This window comes from Oncorhynchus clarkii, chromosome 19, assembly GCF_045791955.1.
Source record: "Oncorhynchus clarkii lewisi isolate Uvic-CL-2024 chromosome 19, UVic_Ocla_1.0, whole genome shotgun sequence".
Lineage (NCBI taxonomy): Eukaryota > Metazoa > Chordata > Actinopteri > Salmoniformes > Salmonidae > Oncorhynchus > Oncorhynchus clarkii.
Window position 1 is genome coordinate 57,603,622 of NC_092165.1, and position 21,012 is coordinate 57,624,633.

The 21,012-nt window shown below is 39.3% G+C and overlaps 1 protein-coding gene across 3 annotated transcripts in view; it reads right to left on the minus strand.

The window, feature by feature from the left end:
- The window catches only part of LOC139375419 (bromo adjacent homology domain containing 1), a 37,992-nt gene that overhangs the window by 16,219 nt on the left and 761 nt on the right, over window positions 1-21,012 (minus strand). The window lies entirely within an intron of this gene.

Consider the following 21,012-nt stretch of genomic DNA (forward strand, 5'->3'; position numbering starts at 1 on the left):
TATCTTATAAAAAAACAAATCAATCATAATCACTAGTTAACTACACATGGTCGATGATATTACTAGTTTATCTAGAAAGTCCTGGGTTGCATATAATCGATGCAATGCAAGGCGATGATTTAACAAAAGCGCATTTGCGAAAAAAAGCACAATCGTTACACGACTGTACCTAACCATAAACACCAATGCCTTTCTTAAAATCGATACAAAGAAGTATATATTTTTAAACCTGCATATTTAGCTAAAAGAAATCCAGGTTAGCAGGCAATATTAACCAGGTGAAATTGTGTCACTTCTCTTGCGTTCATTGCACGCAGAGTCAGGGTATATGCAACAGTATGGGCAGCCTGGCTGGTTGCGAACTAATTTGCCAGAATTTTACGTAATTATGACATAACATTGAAGGTTGTGCAATGTAACAGGTATATTTAGACTTAGGGATGCCACCCATTAGATAAAATACGGAAGGGTTCCGTATTTCACTGAAATAATAAACGTTTTGTTTTCGAGATGATAGTTTCCAGATTCGACCATATTAATGAACAAAGGCTCATATTTCTGTGTATTACTAATAATATAATTAAGTCTATGATTTGATATTTGATAGAGCAGTCTGATTGAGCGATGGTAGGCACCAGCAGGCTCGTAAGCATTCATTCAAACAGCACTTTAGTGCATTTTGCCAGCAGCTCTTCCTTGTGCTTCAAGCATTGCGCTGTTTATGACTTCAAGCCTATCAACTCCCGAGATTAGGCTGGTGTAACCGATGGGAAATGGCTAGCTAGTTAGCGGGGTGCGCGCTAATAGCATTTCAAATGTCACTCGCTCTGAGACTTGGAGTGGTTGTTCCCCTTGCTTTGCATGAACATCCAATAGTCAAAGGTATATGAAATACAAATTGTATATAGAGAAATAGTCCTATAAATACTATATTAACTACAACCTAAAACCTCTTACCTTGGAATATTGAAGTCTCATGTTAAAAGGAACCATCATATGTTCTCATGTTCTGAACAAGGAACTGAAACGATAGCTTTTTTACATGGCACATATTGCACTTTTACTTTCTTCTCCAACACTTTGTTTTTGCATTATTTAAACCAAATTGAACATGTTTCATTATGTTTCATTATCTATTTGAGGCTAAATAGATTTTTATTGATGTATTAAGTTAAAATAAGTGTTCAATCAGTATTGTTGAAATTGTCATTATTACAAATAAATAAAATAAATAAAAAATAAAGTTGTCCGATTAATCGGTATCGGCTTTTTGGGGTCCTCCAATAATCAGTATCGTCGTTGAACATTTCATAAAATCAATCTGCAACCATTCAAATGTTGGTGTGACTACTACTCCCTGAAATCAATGCAGGAAAGCACCCATAACTGTAAACTAACTAGTCACCCCCCAATTAATTTGTTTGATATCATGAGGCAGTGGGAAATTCTTATGACATGAATGGAGGAGGTTTTATTCACACATCCAAGACCTAAACATCCCTACCTTACAGGAACCCAGTCTGCCTTCCTATTGATGTAGTTGTGTTATTCCCACAAATCAGTCAGAACAGAAGTACAGGAGAGACCTGTCTCTATGCCTCATTTGAATTTTTTTGTAATTTTATTTCATCTTTATCGGTCAAGAACACATTCTTACCAGGGAACAGTGGGTTAACTGCCTTGTTCAGGGGCAGAACGACAGATTTTTACCTTGTCAGCTCGGGGATTCGATCCAGCAACCTTTCGATTACCGGCTCAACGCTCTAGGCTACCTGCCGCCCCATATGCATGATTACTACCCAACACAAGTGGCTTACAGATCTGGGTTCTCTCAAGTACGAGCTTTGGAGTGCCAGATAAGTAGGGTTTGCACTTTTGGAACTATTCCATTGAGTTAATTATGCCAAGCAAGCTCAATCAAGCACAGTATTTGAAAGAAACTGAACTGGTTTACAGATCTGGTCCTTTTTATCTTCACAATATCCTTTCACTGGTTTCCTCCAATCTTTCAGAAACAAATAGCGACCTTTTCAAACCCACTACTGAGTCAAGATCAGAATAAGATAAGACATAAGACTAGAAGAAGAAGAAAAACTTAAAAACAGATGCCTGTTGTTTTGGTAATATTGTTTTTTAAAGTTTATGATCATTTAATTTACAAATCAATACTAAGATGTGTTTAAGAGAATAATCCACCACAAGTATTAAGAGCATAACCAAATCAAAATGTGATTGTTCTTCTAAAAAACAAACCAACTCTATACAAGATTGGTTGTTCTTTCTTCCGTATTTTCCTATTCTATAGCAGACATACGTTTTAAATGACAACCACAATAACGGTAAGTCGACTTGATTCTAAAAAAAAACATTTTTAGCCTTGCACTTCCAAACATCCCACAATTTGGTTGGACATAAATGAGAAAGACTAATTTAATTTACAGATAACGAGAGAACAGAAGGAGACACACATTGAGTTTCTGTCTATGGATATCAAATCAAGTTGCTTCATTGGGATACGACAGAAGGCTATGCAACGGATCAAGTGTAACTGAAGCACATTGTTTTCTACAGACACGCTATATTGAGAAAGGGTCAAACTCTGAATAAGAAACATATTTCTATGCTAGGCCTATAGCATCTAAATAATATTTCCTCTTTCTTTTTTTCTTTTTTTACTTTCAATCACACCAAAAGTTGGTGTTGGGGAAATATTTGCAGTTTGGCCACAATGAGTGACCAACACATTGCAAGTAGATTGTGACAAATAGCCTACTGCTGGATATGGAATAGCCTAATAATCTAAAGGTATCATCGTGTAACCCACAAAACCTGCCCTAAACTCAAATAATACTGAGAGAGAGGCAAAATACCATGGATATGTTGAGGGAAGCGACCTTGCGCTACAGTGCAGTTCCCATAGGGCGTTATATCAATGGAATCCATATCATCACGTTCCGTATTATCACCGTCCGGGTTTATCACATTTATTTATCACCATGATGAGCACGAGGCTATACAACCACTAGATCGGAAACACACATTATGATTAACTAATAACTCATATGGGTGTTCATTACTACTAATCGAATATTTCATATTATAGGCGGTCATTATGGTCTGCCCAGAAACCCAAATTATGAGATTGATTATGCGTTGCCAGAATCTGTTCTGAATTATTGAGTTCGGCCATCGACATGGGATATTCTAACAGGATGACAGGCTGTGGTATAATATCAGAAGTAGGGGTTCAGGTGGATGCAGGCGAGGAATGACTATGATCACTGACTAAGCGTAATAAAGCGGTTATAAGCATGTTATTACATCGTCACTCACTCAATTAGCATTTACATTAAATATGACGTATATGCGCTATGCAATTTTACCTTCGGTCCCGATGGAAGATCGGTTTGAGTCCACTCTTAATTCAGAATACACCTTTTATAAATTATGACCAGAGTCGAGGTTTAATTTAGAAAAAAATGAGCGCCCAATAGAGACGTCGTAAAACTGTGACCTACTTCCGAAGTAGCATGCTGGAGATAATATCCATGCGCTGCATTAAGAGACTTCTGTTGCGCTGGGACATCGAGTAAAATATCGTTAATAAGAGCTACGATTTTCTCAAAAGATTCCTATTATCGAAGTTTACCGAGGTCAAAATGAACTGCCAGTAATTGCAATATCGCTCTGTTCTACCTTCAACGATCAAGTTTTCTCCGACAATTAAAACTTGCTGCATGAATCAAACCTGCTTCACGACACTGCGGCGCCCTGACCTATGAGAAAATCAATATCAAGCGGAAACTTTGTTACAAATTCTTCATTGAATCAACCCCAATCGGAAAATCTCCAAACTAAATGTAAACCAATGACAACGACGGTATTGCGAGTCTTTGATATCTAGGTTGTCCAATCAAAGTCTATTTCCTCCATGGGATGGAACAAATTCAGTTCAGGCTATCCAATGTCCACATATCAAAACAATACAACGGTGAAATACATTTCAAATCAATATCCAGCAATGAAAGTATAGGCCTAATTAAACCTATATGAAATCCATGCCTCTTTTGCTCCTATTGCTTTGAATAACATGTTGAACATCCACTAGGTTATTATAGCTTACTTCTCAACCATAGCCATTCTAAACATAAAGGCTCTCTGATGTTTGCCTGAGGACTCGGAAGTGAATTCTTTCACTGCTCCATCTTCGCTGCATGCTTCAGTCTGAGACTGCCATTATTGAAGTCGTATGTGGTGAACTCGTTTGTGGTGAAGTCAAAATGAAGGGGTGTTGTACAATACAAAGTAAATCAGCGATTGGATCATCTCTAACCAATCAGAGTATCAAAGACAATGATGACTTATTCTGGATCTAGCCCAACCCATCGGTTTCTGGGATCAATCAGAACGGTTAGAATGCGTTTGCATTCTAGAAATAGTCGGGGAGGTACTCAGTTTCTTTCCCACAATAAATCGGGATCTGACGTCCGTGGGCGTGGCCGAGCGTTTGCCCGGAGTTAGGTGCTTGGGTTGCCACGCAACTCTGATATATTTTCGCACTTCAAGTAAATTGTATAATGTTGAGCTAATAATTAGGCTGAGACAACTTTATGGTAATTTTAGTATAATGTTGGCATCATGTCAAAAATCACACTTATTGGGGTAAATCATAATTGGTCTCATCAATATTAAATGTGTAGTGTATGATAAACAGCTGTAAAAGGCCTCATGTCTGATTTAATGGAGTATGAAAACTGCTAAATACAGTAGGCAGACAGCAGAGAGCTTGACCCCCTACACTGAATCAGCACCTAAATTGCATTCTGAGCACTTTCCCCTCACTTAGCATGACATTTAACACCTAAGTCTTTCCTTTCTGACTGGAACCAACGTTAATGTCTTTGTGCAATGATTTTTAATGACAGTATAGATTAATTCTGACTCCAGTTTTAATGGGACAATATCATGCACCAATTCCCCTTTTCTGAATGAGTGAATATGAACAAAAAACATCTTCCTCATATCTTGAAATGAGTCATACCTGTTCATTAAAGCGCAACTGAAGGAAGTGGCCTATGTGTCATCAATATGAGTGAGAAACATTTATTATAGTGTCAAAATTTACCAAAAAGTGTAAATAGGATCATTTTGTTCATAAATTCAGCGAGTTCGTCAGGACTTACTTGAGGGTTAAAAGAGTCTAAAATAATTTGGTTTGAAATATACTTAATTATCAAAAGTAAAAGTCTAAATAATTTCACATTCCTTATATTACGCAAACCAGATGGCAGAATGTTTTTTTATTTTACAGATAGCCAGGGGCACACTCCAACACTCAGACATAATTTACAAATGAAGCATTTGTGTTTAGTGAGTCCACCAGATCAGATGCAGTAGGGGTGGTCTCTTTAAAAGTGTGAGAATTTGACAATTTTCCTGTCCTGCTAAGCATTCGAAATGTAATGAGTACTTTTGGTTGTCAGGGGAAATTTATGGAGTAAAAAGTACATTATTTTCTTTAGGAATGTTGCGGACAAGTAAAAGATGTATAAAAAAATATGAATAGTAAAGTAAAGTACATTTACCCCCAAAAAACTATTTACTGTAAGTAGTATTTTAAAGTATTTTTTACCTCAGTACTTTACACCACTGAAAACCTCCTCGGCAAAAAATGTCTGAATGACTTTCAGATTTCTTGAGTTAACTTCGATTCATTCTGACTATTTTGAGGAAGTGATACTGGCTTTGTTACTACGGTGTCTAATCGGGGACAAACATTAGTAACTGCCACATCAAACCGCGTCCCCAAGACTGAAAATTAGTTTTTCTTAATGAGCAATAGAGAAACACATGCGGAATAGGTACATTCAGTTGCTCTTTAAGCTCCACATGGAAGAAAATGGACTGAAACCGCGAGGGTCTACAAATCAACATGGATCTTTCCAATAAGAAACGTTCATTTTTATTTTCTGTTGAAAAACCTTTTCCATTGCGTGCATTAATGAATGCAAACCAGGTGCCATGAGAATTTTTTTTAAATTTAGCATCCCTTTGAAACAGTGGTGTAAAGTACTTAAGTAAAAATACTTGAATGATGTACTACTTAAGTAGTTTTTGGAGGTATCTGTACTTTCCTATTAATATGTTTGACTACTTTTACTTTTACTTCACTACATTCCTAAAGCGAATTATGTACTTTTTATTCCATAAATTTTCCCTGACAACCAAAAGTACTCGTTACATTTTGAACGCTTAGCAGAACAGAAAATTATCCAATTCACACACTTATCAGGAGAACATCACTTATCATCCCTACTGCCTTTGATCTGGTGGACTCAATAAACACAAATGCTTTTGTTTGTAAACGATGTCTGGATTTTGGAGTATAACCCTGGCTATCCGTTAAAAAAAATAGTTTAAATTTACCGGTAAAAAGAAAACAAATTGTGCCGTCTGGTTTGCTTGATAGAAGGAATTTTTAATGATTCATTACTTTTACTTTTGATACTTAAGTATATTTAAAACCAAATACTTTTACTCAAGTAGTATTTTACTGGGTGACTTTCACTTGAGTCATTTTCTATTATGGTATCTTTACTTTTACTCAAGTATAACAATTTAGTACTTTTTCCACCACAGCTTTGAAACAACTTTCATGATAACTATAAAGCAGGATAGAGAGAGAGATACAAATGACACCAATTTGAGAAGTTTACAAAAGCTTCAAAATCAGTTAATAAAGTACGGCAGTGTAGTTACTACATCCAAAGTTATTTACCATTAATATTGGCGCAGCATGTCAGGTGTTGAATGCTTGAATGTACAGAAGACGTACACAAACTTCAAACTGTTTGATGCTTGCCATGAACTCAACAGGCAGCAAATGTGAACATTCACTTGTACACATTCGTGTGCACAGATTTGTAGATGATTTGTAGATGACAGTTCACAACCTCTGTTCAGATAGGAGGTGACACAGGAAGTCTAGTTAGCTTCAGCTCATCTTCAAAGAGCAGGGCAAGATGCCAGGGACAGTGACAGATGGAGCTGAGAGAGTGAGCAAGTGAGAGGAGACTTGAAACTAACTACTGCGTTGTGTGTGTGTGTGTGTGTGTGTGTGTGAGAGAGAGAGAGAGGTCTTGAAACTAACCACTATGTGTGAGTGAGAGTAAGAGTGTGAGAGAGAGTGTGAGTGTGTGAGAGTGAGTGAGTGAGAGAAAGAGAGTGAGTGAGGAGAGAGACTGAGTGAGTGAGTGAGTGAGTGAGTGAGTGAATGAGAGTGAGTGAGTGAGTGAGTGAGTGAGTGAGTGAGTGAGAGAGAGAGAGTGATTGGGAGTCTACTTGCGGTCAGCATTTTAGATCTCATCACATCAACTCACATGGACATTTTTCAGTTACAACCTGGCCCTTAGTTGACAGCTTTTCTACACAAGTATAAAAAAGGTTGACATGCCTCTCAAAAACCATCAGGAACAATGGACCTCTGACTAGTAGGGTCTGTCTTTCCGAAGATCTGAAGTGGGGAGATGCCCAATTTAATTCATCTGTCACTTTGAAGGACACTTTATGCCATGTGCTCTGTGCTTTTCAGTGAAAGATAAGAGACATACAAAACCCCTCGGGGTGACAGCGGCTGACTCCTAAAACAGGAGTTACTGTCCCTCACCCTGTAAATACTCAAGTGTGATAAGAGAGAAGCCATGGAGCCCTTCAAATCTATTGCAGCTGTGGATCCACCAACAGCTGACGTTGGTTGGTTTCAGTGGCCGTTTTCCCTCGAAACAGACCAGTACATTTCACAGCTGTGGCATTTGGCTTGATTCCAGGTAGTGGCTGATGTGTTTGAGGATTGTAGCGTGGCCATATGGTGGCCGTTGTAAGGCCAGAACCCTCAAAGGAACCCTAGTCCTCAGCCCGAAATTCTACTGTGCGCTCCGAGAGCGAAACGGTCTGAATTTATAAACTGACAATTTTTCTCTGAATGGAAACACCATAATATTAATCTAATTAATTAAGCCAAATTTCTTAAAATCAATCCCATATACTATGTAATTACAAAAAAGGTTTTAAATTCTCTGGTAATGTCAATACAGAATACCATCAAATGCTTCTCAAAGATGCCCTCTGGTGGCAAACTAGCAATAACTTGCAGTAACAGAAGAAATGGCTGAGAATTAAATGACGTGCCACAGAATGCTGCAGCAGCATGCAGGGTGTGCCGCAGTCTGCCGCAACTTTTAAAGGAGGAACCACTGTACATGCACGTCGTCCTCACCAGGGTCTTGACTTGACTGCAATTCGGCATGGTAACTAACTTCCGTGGGCAAATGCTCACCTTCCATGGCCACTGGCATGCTGGAGAAGTGTACTCTTCACAGATGAAACCACCGGTTTCAACTGTACCGGCCAGACAGGGTGTATGGTGTCGTGTGGGCAAACTGTCAAATCTTTCAAATTCTTGCATGTCGCGTTTATATATATATATTTTCAGTGCAACACAATAAATAGGAACAAGCTGCCAGTGCTTTACTACTGTATGGCTTGGAGCTAAGAGGAACAGTAAAGGTCTTGACAAGCTATTTCAGATATTGATAAAAGTGAATGAGAATCATCAAGATTGAAATTGATTAAAATAAAAAAAATAAAAACACATTCCCCTAAACTGATAGCGTGATCGAAGAAAAATGGATGAGAATAAATTAGCAAAAAAATTAATTAACGATGGCTTTAGTCTGTTTTTTTTTAGTGCCACTACCAGTGAGAACAATAGTGTATTCAGTGAAACGTTCAGAACTTCATAGATTACTCAGTCATATCATTGCCAGTCAGTCATATCATTGCCAGTTAGTCACATCGGGTCTACACAAGATTTGATTTGAATACATTTCTCTCTGGACGTTCTGTAATGCTGCACCCTTTGGAACAGACCCCGATGCTGAGCATCCATGTGACCCATCTGCATCCAGCTCTGGCTGTGTTACACAGGCAGCCCAATCCTGATATTTTGTCAATTATTGGCAAAAGAGCTGACCTGATTGCTCAAAAGACCATTTAGTGGAATTCAGACAGAAAACATCACGTATTCATTTAACCACTTACTGGAAAGTAAATGACAATACATTAGGTTGGCAATACATTGGCATTAGGCTCTGCAGCTTCAGGGAAGCTCACTGCCATAGCAAAGCTCAACCATTACTAAAGCATAGCCCAAACAGGTGGAGGCTGGGGTGGGAATTCAGAAAAACAGACACGCATGGCGATGGCGAGTAAACGCATGTTACAGCAACAGCATGTCACCAAGAACCACCAGCGCATTGTGGCCATCAGAGGATGTGCAGAAACTGGTCAACTAAATAAACTGCCACGTTAAGGTAGGGTGATGAATCTAACTACATAGACCTCCATGTTAAGCTAGTGTGATGAATCTAACTAAATAGACCTCCATGTTAAGCTAGTGTGATGAATCTAACTACATAGACCTCCATGTTAAGCTAGTGTGATGAATAGAACTAAATAAACTGCCATGTTAAGCTAGTGTGATGAATAGAACTAAATAAACTGCCATGTTAAGCTAGTGTGATGAATAGAACTACATAAACTGCCATGTTAAGGTAGGGTGATGAATCTAACTACATAGACCTCCATGTTAAGGTAGGGTGATGAATCTAACTACATAGACCTCCATGTTAAGGTAGGGTGATGAATATAACTAAATAGACCATGTTAAGCTAGTGTGATGAATCTAACTACATAGACCTCCATGTTAAGGTAGGGTGATGAATCTAACTACATAGACCTCCATTTTAAGGTAGGGTGATGAATCTAACTACATTGACCTCTATGTTAAGGTAGGGTGATGAATCTAACTACATAGACCATGTTAAGCTAGTGTGATGAATCTAACTACATAGACCTCCATTTTAAGGTAGGGTGATGAATCTAACTACATTGACCTCTATGTTAAGGTAGGGTGATGAATATAACTAAATAGACCATGTTAAGCTAGTGTGATGAATCTAACTACATAGACCTCCATGTTAAGGTAGGGTGATGAATCTATCTAAATAGACCTCCATGTTAAGGTAGGGTGATGAATAGAACAAAATAAACTGCCATGTTAAGCTAGTGTGATGAATAGAACTACATAAACTGCCATGTTAAGGTAGGGTGATGAATCTAACTACATAGACCTCCATGTTAAGGTAGGGTGATGAATATAACTAAATAGACCATGTTAAGCTAGTGTGATGAATCTAACTACATAGACCTCCATGTTAAGGTAGGGTGATGAATCTAACTACATAGACCTCCATTTTAAGGTAGGGTGATGAATCTAACTACATTGACCTCTATGTTAAGGTAGGGTGATGAATCTAACTACATAGACCATGTTAAGCTAGTGTGATGAATCTAACTACATAGACCTCCATTTTAAGGTAGGGTGATGAATCTAACTACATTGACCTCCATGTTAAGGTAGGGTGATGAATCTAACTACATAGACCTCCATTTTAAGGTAGGGTGATGAATCTAACTACATAGACCTCCATTTTAAGGTAGGGTGATGAATCTAACTACATTGACCATGTTAAGCTAGTGTGATGAATCTAACTACATAGACCTCCATTTTAAGGTAGGGTGATGAATCTAACTACATTGACCTCTATGTTAAGGTAGGGTGATGAATATAACTACATAGACCTCCATGTTAAGGTAGGGTGATGAATCTAACTACATTGACCTCTATGTTAAGGTAGGGTGATGAATATAACTACATAGACCTCCATGTTAAGGTAGGGTGATGAATCTAACTACATAGACCTCCATGTTAAGGTAGGGTGATGAATAGAACTAAATAGACCTCCATGTTAAGGTAGGGTGATGAATCTAATTCGTGCAACATCAGCTGATGAAACTGGGGTTTCCTGTCTGACCTGGCTTTGCTTCATAAAGATCAGAACTGGGCTGCCTGTGTAAACGCAGGCTCTGCTACCTCGGCTATTAAGTTAGGGGCCAACGATCGTCCATAAAACAATCACTTAGGGTAAGTTCAGAGTCTTATGGCTTCCATCTGCTCAGTAATCAAAACAAAACCATCTCAGATATTCTTGTTGCTCCAGTGTACAACTGTACAATATTGCATCTGATGTCCAAAGACCAAAGAGCACTTTTCCACATGAACTCTTATTACTATCCAAGTGCACAGATTCTTCTGCTTTTTCATGAATTGCATATTTAAAAGAGGATTATTAATTCAGAATAAAGAGAGTGACAAAGCAGGCAGTGCAAGTAACCAGCAGGGCACTTTGTGGAAGAAGACTTCCTGTATGGCTTTATGCTTCCATTCATGGTGCATTACACATAGGCTCTGACATTTCTGGAGGCTACTGCAAAGTGACATCTTGTCACAGCCTTCACATAACCGATTCGCAACATTTCATTAAAAGGGGCAATCAAACAATAAAGAGGTCACCCCGCCACCTTTTTGGTTAAACTTGTTATGGATGGAGCTGGAGAAATGTAACCACTCGCAAATTCATAGACGGGGGCTATGGATGCAAGGACAGACCATCCGTGAGATCAGAATTATAGCTTTAACTATGTTATGGCTATAGAGTGTTTGTTTACAATTACATTGTCTCCAAAATAATTGAGTAAAACAAGCTTATATTTTGGGTTCTGATGGTCTTAGTTTATTTTAAAGAAGGTTCAATGCAGATGATTTTTTCTCAATATCAAATCCTTTCTGGGTAACAATGAAGTACCTGTGATTGTTTTCAATTAAAATGGTCAAAAATTAACACAAATTTAGCTAGGACTGTCTGTGAGTGGTCTGAGTGGGAAGGGGAAAACTGAAAACTAGCGGTTACTGGCAGAGAGGATTGGAACTCATTCTCATTGATCTATTAACTAAATGTACCACCTGGCTAAAACTCAATCCCAACAAAACAGGATACAATTTTGAGCGTTCATTCCAAACAACTCCTACACTAAAAGGGCCTTATCATAATTTTAATAATTTCACAGTACTATGCCAATCTCATAGTGTGGAAACATATAAAAACACAGGAAAATTAAATTTTTTGGACTGCACTGGGCATTTAAGTTCATGAGGCATGTACAAGTTATATTCTTCAAGAATCAATGAGTTTATATCACGGATTTAAAAGAAAAAACATTGATGCAAGGGACTGATTGTTACAGCAAACATGTTTTGTAATACAGTGCATTCGGAAGGTATTCAGACCCCTTAATCTTTTCCAAATGTGGATAAATTATAGCCTTATTATAAAAGTAATTAAATTACTTTTTCCTGTGTGCATTCATCAATGTGCACACACACACACACAACCACACACAACCACATAATGACAAAGCAAAAACAGGTTCTGAAATGTTTGCTAATTTATTAAAAAATAAAAAACGGAAATATGACATTTACAGTTAAAGTCTGAAGTTTACATACACCTTAGCCAACTACATTTAAACTCGGTTATTCACAATTCCTGACATTTAATCAGAGTAAAAAGTCCCTGTCTTAGGTCAGTTAGGATCACCACTTTATTTTAAGAATGTGATTCAGAATAATAGTAGAGAGAATGATTTATTTATTTAATCACATTCATCACATTCCCAGTGGGTCAGAAGTTGACATACACTCAATTAGTATTTGGTAGCATTGCCTTGAACATTTTTAACTTGGTCAAATGTTTTGGGTAGCCTTCCACAAGCTTCCCACAATAAGTTGGGTGAATTTTGACCCATTCCTCCTGACAGAGCTGGTGTAACTGAGTCAGGTTTGTTGGATCCTTGCTCACACACGCCTTTTCAGTTCTGCCAACACAGTGTTCTACAGGATTGAGGTCAGGGCTTTGTGATGGCCACTCCAATACCTTGACTTTGTTGTCCTTAAGCCATTTTGCCACAACTTCGGAAGTATGCTTGGGGTCATTGTCCATTTGGAAGACCTATTGGCGACCAAGCTTTAACTTCCTGACTGATGTCTGGAAATGTTGCTTCAATATATCCACATCATTTTCCTGCTTCATGATGCTATCTATTTTGTGAAGTCCACCAGTCCATCCTGCAGCAAAGCACCCCCACAAAATGATGCTGCCACCCCCGTGCTTCACGGTTGGGATGGTGTTCTTTGGCTTGCAAGCCTCCCCCCTTTTCCTCCAAACATAACGATGGTCATTATGGCCAAACACTTCTAATTTCGTTTCCTCAGACCAGAGGACATTTCTCCAAAAAGTATGATCTTTGTCCCCATGTGCAGTTGCAAACCGTATTCTGGCTTTTTTATGGCGGTTTTGGAGCAGTGGCTTCTTCCTTGCTGAGCAGCCTTTCAGGTTATGTCGATATAGGACTCGTTTTACTGTGGATATAGATACTTTTGTACCTGTTTCCTCCAGCATCTTTACAAGGTCCTTTGCTGTTGTTCTGGGATTGATTTGCACTTTCTGCACCAAAGTACATTCATCTCTAGGAGTCAGAACGCGCCTGCTTCCTGAGTGGTATGACAGCTGTGTGGTCCCATGGTGTTTATACTTGCGTACGATTGTGTGTACAGATGAACGTGGTACCTTCAGGCGTTTGGAAATTGCTCCCAAGGATGAACCAGACTTGTGGAGGTCTACAATTTTTTTCTGAGGTCTTGGCTGATTTCTTTAGATTTTCCCATGATGTCAAGCAAAGAGGCACTGAGTTTGAAGGTAGGCTTAGAAATACATCCACAGGTACACCTCCAATTGACTCAAATGATGTCAATTAGCCTATCAGAAGCTTCTAAAGCTTTTCGGGAATTTTCCAAGCTGTTTAAAAGGCACAGTCAACTTAGTGTATGTAAACTCCTGACCCACTGCAATTGTGATACAGTTAATCATAAGTGAAATAATCTGCCTGTAAACAATTGTTGGAAAAATTGTGTGTCGTGCACACAGTAGATGTCCTAAACGACTTGCCAAAACTATAGTTTGTAAACAAGACATTTGTGGACTGGTTGAAAAACAAGTTTTAATGACTCCAACCTAAGTCTATGTAAATTTCCAACTTCAACTGTACATAAATATTCAGACCCTTTCCTCAGTACTTTTTGAATCACCTTTGGCAGCGATTACAGCCTTGAGTCTTCTTGGGTACGACGCTACAATCTGGGCACACCTGTATTTGGAGAGTTTCTTTTATTACTCTCTACAGATCCTCTCAAGCTCTGTCATGTTAGATGGGGAGCATCGCTGCACAGCTATTTTCAGGTCTCTCTAGAGATGTTCGATCAGGTTCAAGTCCGGGCTCTGGCTGGGCCACTCAAGGACATTCAGAGACTTGTCCCGAAGGCACTCCTACATTGTCTTGTGCTTAGGGTCACTGTCCTGTTTGAAGGTGAACCTTCTCCCCAGTCTGAGATCCTGAGTGCTCTGGAGTAGGTTTTCATCAAGGATCTCTCTTTATTTTGCTATGTTCATCTTTCCCTCCTGACTAGTCTCCCAGTCCCTGCCGCTGAAAAACATCCCCACAGCATACTGCCACCACCATGCAACACCGTAGGGACCACCCTGATCAATCCCATTCTCCACTGACTGCTTAGTTTGGCCAGGCAGCCAGCTCTAGGAAGAGTCATGTTGGTTCCAAACTACTTCCATTTAAGAATGATGGAGGCCACTGTGTTCTTTGGGGACCTTCAATGCGTCAGACATTTTTTGGTACCCTCCCCCAGATCTGTACCTCGGCACAATCTTGTCTCGGAGCTCTACAGACAATTCCTTCAACCTCATGGCTTGGTTTTTGCTTTGACATGCATTGTCAACTGTGGGACCTTATATACACAGGGGTGGGCCTTTCCAAATCATGTCCAATCAATTGAATTTACCACAGGTGGACTTCAATCAAGTTGTAGAAACATCTCAAGGATGATCAAAGGAAACAGGATGCACCTGCAAGCGGTCTGAATACTTTCCGAAGGCACTGTACAGTGTAGCCTACCAGCTCTATAAAATCTGTGATTCAACATTTTTCTCCAAAAACCTTCCCAATTAAATGACTGCAAAGTAGGCCTAACTGGCAGAATGATATCATGATGATTTCTATCAATAGGGTGCACATTTGTTTTGCATACTCTGCCATCACATGTGCAAAACACTGCTAGCCTAACACAAATGTACTGTGACATCCTTTCAATGTTGCTGTCCAACACCTGACACCAATACAAATGGATTAGGGGGGGTACCCTGAATGGGATACAAATCCTGGTCCCTGTGACTGTCATTATAAAACCATTATACTGTCACAATCCTCGCTATATGAGTCATGATGAGGGTGGCAGGTAGCATAGCGGTAAAGAGTGTTGGGCCAATAACCGAAAGGTCGCTGGTTAGAATCCCCGAGTTGACGTGTCTTCAAGTACGGAGGGAACAGTGTATTAAACCTTGCTATATGAGCCACGTTACAATTCCCTTTCACGCCAGAGACCAGAGTTGTATTCCACACCCCACCGTTCGCTACAATACCAAAAGGCTAACATCTCTTGGTGAGGTTGCTAGGTGTTGTACAAAGGTTGTTTAGTATCATTACAAGGGTTACATTTTTTGGGGGGGATTATTTATTTTTTCCAGCTGGCTCACCTCACTAAATTACATTTGTATGGCGTCAGGGCCAATAAATGATCCTACCTAGACTAGCTTACAACACTCTTAACCGCTACAATACAATCAATATATGCATTATTGTTTTCAAGTGAGTACAATTGTACTCTAGGCTGTAAACTATAATGGCACAAAAAGCCTAGTTATTTGGATCAGTTGTGTGTCTACTATCAATAGATAAGGTCTAGAAATGTCACAGTCTAGTAGTCTGGCTGCCTTTTTACTTCTGATACAGATGCGCTGTCTGGTGCCGATCATCATTATCCCAAATCATCTACACTGAACAAAAATAAATGCAACCTGCAACAATTTCAAATAGTTTACTGAGTTACAGTTCAGGAAAATCTATTGAAATGAATTCATTAAGCCCTAATCTATGGATTTCACATGACTGGACAAGGTCGCAGCCACGGGTGGGCTTGGGAGGACATAGGCCCACACAATGGGGAGCCAGGCCCAGCCAATCAGAATGAGGTGTTTTATTTCAGCTCATGAAAAATGGGACCAACACTTTACATGTTGCGTTTATATTTTTGTTCCGTGTATATCGATGTGTGCCCAATGCCACACCTCATCTCTGATTCTTCGCTGTGCGCGCAATATCAAGTGCGCCTATCAGCTATTTGGTGTAGTCTCAATCAAATGATCTATAGCTTATAGGCTATGAAGTGCATGCTGGGAGAGGCACAGAGCAAAGTTATATTTTCAAGATAGCTGCTGGGATGGTGTAAATAAAACTAGGCTGCATTACACACGGCAATGGATATTCCAACCCTGAGCCCCAGCCTGCTCTTGCTGATCAAAAACGTTTGTGTGCTGCCTAACCAATCACCGTGCTGTGTAGGCCTACGATGGCAGTTAGGAGGAGAGTCTAAAGCTTCTTCAGAATCTTTTTGATTAGGCTTAGTAAAAAATAAATAATTAAAAGCACTCTCGTGCGTGGACTAGCCTATAGCCTATGTTTTGTTCAGTTTGAGACGGAGAGTGCGACGATGAGAAGACCGGAGGACAACTTGGATAGTTTGTTATTACTATAACTGATTGTATTTAAAACAATATGTTTCTTGCCCATGATGTATGTATCAGAGTTATTGACCTCACAATAAGCCAGATTCGAGTAACTTACATTGTGGTGCTGAAACTTGAAGCAGCAGTCGCGGCACAATCAAACGGAAATGGACAGATCACGGTGCTGAAAGTAGAAATTCAAGTAGGCTTAACTCGTTTCAACAGTCTTCATTTTAATTAGACTTTACTAACAACAGCAGGGCTTTGTGTTGGAGCCTATTTCTTCCTGTTTAAGAAATAAGAGGTAGGCCAACCTCTTTGACAAACAAAATTAGGCTACAGGCTGCTATATCCATAGTTTTTGTCGGTCAATTCCTCCACTCACCATGCACTCTTTAAATAACAGCCTTTCACTGACACGGCGATAGGGTAAGTTAAAACCAAGACTTGAATTGAGGGAGTATGAGAGTGTATCCCAAAGGCCTACCTTTTATGAAAGTAAAATATCACAGGCTACCCCTTGTTAGTTTAAGATTTTGTAGAAAATAAAATGGATGCGATTATATAAAGTGATCTTTAACAGCGCTTCGGTCCTCGATGCTTTATGCTAGAAACAAACAGCAAAGTACCCTGGAAAGATGTGACTGATGCATTATGGGAATATCATTGTTTTATTTCCTTGATATTCAGAGGTGGAACTACAACCTTCTATAGCCAAGGAGATCATTTTTTAAAACTTTGTTTGGGAAGTAATCTAATTCTGTCACTATCAATTGATTAAGCTATTTATTTTCTAGAAGATGTTTAAACCCAGACAACTTTTAGGGAAACATTTGTGACCTTCTCTCATTGGGTTAAGCAACGGAAGAATAGCCAGCAGTTTAAAGCTTACATTTTTTTGTGTCGGTAGGCCTACTCTGTCTGGGGTGAAAAGGGTAAGCCTAACTTTTGAAAGTACCATGCTCAGATTCCTAATGACTTCTCAGATTTTATTATATCCAAACGGGGACAGTTTCGTTGCAAACAAGACACACAGATTTGGCATTAGAGAAATATGATCAAATGAACACATAGGCTATCTCTGTCCATTCTTAGCCTGTAATTTCAGTAACTGTTTCTATAACAGCATATCTAAAGCTGTGGTCTGTCCAGGAAGTAAGGGTAAACGGTACGCATGTTCTCTGCTATCCATTTTATGTTTAATTATTATTTTGGGTAAAGGAGGGTCTTTTTATTTTATTTATTTTTTACATTCAGGGATTGTTTAGGTAAAATATATTTTGGTGAAGGGAGGGCCATCCATTTTCATTTCAGAGAAGTACGATTTTCTCCATGAAACCCTTATTATAAATAGTGTTCACTCCCTTAAAACAATGTACAGCAGTGAAGGCTCCTCAGGGGAGGAAAGATATGACCATCCTACTCGGTGAATTTCATAAAAATTCTCCTTTTTAGATAAAACTACACGAAATATCACCAAATAACTGATTAAAACACACTGTTTGGCAATGAATGTCTACAGTAGCTTCAACAGTACTCTCTGGGGTAGAATCATGGTGTAGCCAGAGGACAGCTATTTTCCATCATCCTCTGGGTACATGGACTTCAATACAAAACCTAGGAGGCTCATGGTTCTCACCCACTTCCATAGAGTTACAAGAATTCCGGAGGACGCCCTCCAACCGATCAGAGATCCAGCAGCATGAACTGACATTTGTCAACCCAATCAAAGGATCAGAGAATGAATCTAGGTAGCTAACAATGCATAAAATCTGGTGAGTAGCTGACTCAAAGAGAGAGAAATAAAATAGTTGAACAACTTAATTTCTTCAAGTTAAGGAGATGAGAGAGAGAGAGATATATTTTGTTGTATCTCATTCACTTTAGCTAATTTAGCCTACTCAAACATCCAGCTCAAACAGGGAGGCATGCTATTAGTGTTAGCTAGGCTATCCAACACTGGAACTCTTCCAAGTCAAGCTTCCTGTTTTATGAATTTACTGCCATGGGGGCCCGCCGGTGTAACTGCTAAACTGCTTGCTGTACACTGTACTGCGTGATTGTAGCGGGTTTACTAAGGCGTTAGTTCTAGTAGCTATGTTGACTATGACATTTGCTAATATGGTGACAACGATGTAGGCTGTGTCTAGCGGTTTGCGGTTATGGTATGAAGGTTAGACTTAGAAAAGTTTTTTTGCCTGGTCACAGACAGCTGTTGTGTTGTGCTGAACAGTGAAGGGAAAAGGTGAGAGGAGGAGAGTGCGTAGATGCAAGAAGGAATTATACAACAAGAAAAGTGATGATGCTGTTTGTATGTGTCTGCTATGAAAGTGAACGGTTTGTGCAGGTGATCAGGGATGTATTCAATTCGCCGATTCTGTAGAAAAAAAATTCTTAAACGGAACCAAATGGGGGATAAACCTACCTGAATTATTCGAATAGAAACTCTCGTTTGCAACTGTTTGGACAAATGATTACACCCGAGATCAACTAGATGCAGGCAAGAGTGTGCCTACATTATAAATCTCATGACAGGTATATGGAAAATTTGAGTATCATGTAGTAAGTAGCCTAAACCTATTGATGTTACATTGAGCTGGGTGAATGGAATATGAATGACAGTCATCCAATATGCTGTAATAAAAACAAGGCAATGATCATTAAAAAAATATATTAGTCTTCCTAAATCTTAAACAGCACTGACCGCCACACAGTAACTGTGTATTTTGCATTTGTGAAATGATTTTGATGTGATATATCAGAAAAAGGATTTGTTTGTAGAATCGTACCACAGTTGAGAATCGATTCAAATTTACTGTAGATGAGGTATTTAGCGGTTTTGGCTTCCAGAGCCAATTCGCCTTTAAACAGAACATATAAATTCCCTGGACTATAAAGAGTAACGTTAGGCACCTTTAGTCCATTATTGGGCTATCCTTGACTGTTGCAAATGGTTTAATCTGTTATGGCAACAAAAAAAAACATACGTTTTGGAGAATGACTTAATATAGCAACAACTTGTCAAGTAGTCTCATCGGCTGTGACACGAGTTCAAAGCAGCTCAGTGTAAACATATACAGTTGAAGTCAGAAGTTTACATACACTTAGGTTGGAGTCATTAAAACTCATTTTTCAACCACTCCACAGATTTCTTGTTAACAAACTATAGTTTTAGCAAGTCGGTTAGGACATCTACTTTGTGCATGACACAAGTCATTTTTCCAACAATTGTTTACACTAAGTTGACTGTGCCTTTAAACAGCTTGGAAAATTCCCGAAAATGATGTCATGGCTTTAGAAGCTTCTGATAGGCTAATTGACATAATTTGAGTCAATTGGAGGTGTACCTGTGGATATATTTCAAGACCTGCCTTCAAACTCAGTGCCTCTTTGCTTGACATCATGGGAAAATCTAAAGAAAACAGCCAGGACCTCAGACAAAAATTGTAGACCTCCACAAATCTGGTTCATCCTTGGGAGCAATTTCCAAATGCCTGAAGTTACCATGTTCATCTGTACAAACAATAGTACGCAAGTATAAACACCATGGGACCATGCAGCCATCATACCGCTCAGGAAGGAGACGCGTTCCGTCTCCTAGAGATGAACGTACCTTGGTGCGAAAAGTGCAAATCAATCCCAGAACAACAGCAAAGGACCTTGTAAAGGTGCTGGAGGAAACAGGTACAAAAGTATCTATATCCACAGTAAAACGAGTCCTATATCGACATAACCTGAAAGGCCACACAGCAAGGAAGAAGCCACTGCTCCAAAACCGCCATAAAAAAGCCAGAATACGGTTTGCAACTGCACATGGGGACAAAGATCATACTTTTTGGAGAAATGTCCTCTGGTCTGATGAAACGAAAATAGAATTGTTTGGCCATAATTACCATCATTATGTTTGGAGGAAAAAGTGGGAGGCTTGCCAGCCGAAGAACACTATCCCAACCGTGAAGCACGGGGGTGGCAGCATCATGTTGTGAGGGTGCTTTGCTGCAGGACGGACTGGTGCACGTCACAAAATAGATGGCATCATGAAGCAGGAAAATTGTGTAAATATTGAAGCAACATCAAGACATCAGTCAGGAAGTTAAAGCTTGGTTGCAAATGGGTCTTCCAAATGGACAATGACCCCAAGCATACTTCCAAAGTTGTGGCAAAATGGCTTAAGGACAACAAAGTCAAGGTATTGGAGTGGCCATCACAAAGCCCTGACGTCAATCCGATAGAAAATGTGTGGGCCGAACTGAAAAAGCATTTGCGAGCAAGGATCCTACAAACCTGACTCAGTTACACCAGCTCTGTCAGGAGGAATGGGCCAGAATTCACCCAACTTATTGTGGGAAGGTGGTGGAAGGCT